Source organism: Arachis duranensis, chromosome 4 (genome assembly GCF_000817695.3).
Source record: "Arachis duranensis cultivar V14167 chromosome 4, aradu.V14167.gnm2.J7QH, whole genome shotgun sequence".
Lineage (NCBI taxonomy): Eukaryota > Viridiplantae > Streptophyta > Magnoliopsida > Fabales > Fabaceae > Arachis > Arachis duranensis.
This window is the reverse complement of record NC_029775.3, coordinates 42,705,119-42,706,421: the sequence shown is the minus strand read 5'-3', so window position 1 is coordinate 42,706,421 and position 1,303 is coordinate 42,705,119. Positions and strand designations below refer to the sequence as shown.

The 1,303-nt window shown below is 20.3% G+C and overlaps 1 protein-coding gene across 1 annotated transcript in view; it reads left to right on the top strand.

Annotated features, from left to right (window-relative positions):
- Positions 1-1,303, top strand: part of LOC107484425 (tetraspanin-6-like) — a 21,956-nt gene that overhangs the window by 626 nt on the left and 20,027 nt on the right. The window lies entirely within an intron of this gene.

The following is a 1,303-nucleotide window of genomic DNA, read 5'->3' as shown; positions in this document are numbered from 1 at the left end:
TGGTATTTTTTTTTTTTTTTTTTTTTTTTTATATCATATATTTTGTGGATTCAAATTTTGAAATTGAAATTTCATTAGTTTGAGTTTTTTTATATATGTTCGAAAAGAATAATATTAATAGAAAAGACATTGAAGATACGAATTTCTAAAATATTTTACATATTTATTTAATTATGTTCATTCTTTTAAATAATTATTCACATGATCATATAAAAATAGTTATTTTTTCTAATACGACTATATATGTAAAACTGATCCACATTAAGACTATATTAAAATTAAATTTAATTTTAATTTCATGTACAATATGTAACTCTTAGTTTTAGTCTTAGTCCTAAAAGATTTAATTTTTTTGTCCTAAGCCTTACCGTTAACTTAACATTATTATTTTAGCCTAACATATATTTTCATTTGATGAAAGTAGTTAATCAAAACAAAATTTATAAAAGAATTTGAATAATACTATACATCCAATTCTTTTTGTTAACTAAGTCTAACTAAGTTAGTCTAATATAACAAAAATTAATTATAGCTAGTATTAATTTAAATTTTATTGTTTAATTTAATTGGACTTGATTCATAAAAAAATTTAGATATGTAGTGAAATTTATATTCTAAACCAGAAAAAAATGACAGTAACATCAAAAACTGATTCCCATTTTTGTAGCTATTCTTTTTGCTTTGTTGTCTAATTCATGAAAAATAAAGTTTTAACAAATTTTAAATTCATGTAAAATATGTAACTTTTAGCTTTAGTCCTTGCATAAAAATTTAGTCTTAATCCTAAAATGTTCAAAAGTTTGTCATAAGCCTTACCATTATTTTAACATTATTATTTTAGCCTATGATATATTTTCGTTTGATGAAACAAGTCAATCAAAAGGAAAATATAAAAAAAATTATATTCCAAACTGGAAAAAATTGTTATACCAACATCAAAAGCCAATATAGATGTTTTATTGGGATTATATACTTGATGTAAAAAAAAAAAAAGTTTCATCCAAATTAATTCATAATAAAGTTTAGATTCTACATTTAGTCTCCAATAAATTTTATTCTTTAAAAATTCCCAAAAATTATTTTGGCAGAACAAATTGATCTTTTGCTCACCTTGAATCATCAATTTTTTAATATATGCATCGAACAAATAATACGTTCCTAAAAGCTTTTATTATAGACAAATAAAATCCTAAAATATATTGCTATAAGACAAATTAACTCCTTTCTAAAATAATAAAGAGATTAATTTGTTTGATAAAAGTAATTTTTGAGAATTTATAAAAAAAAAAAACTTATTGGAGAT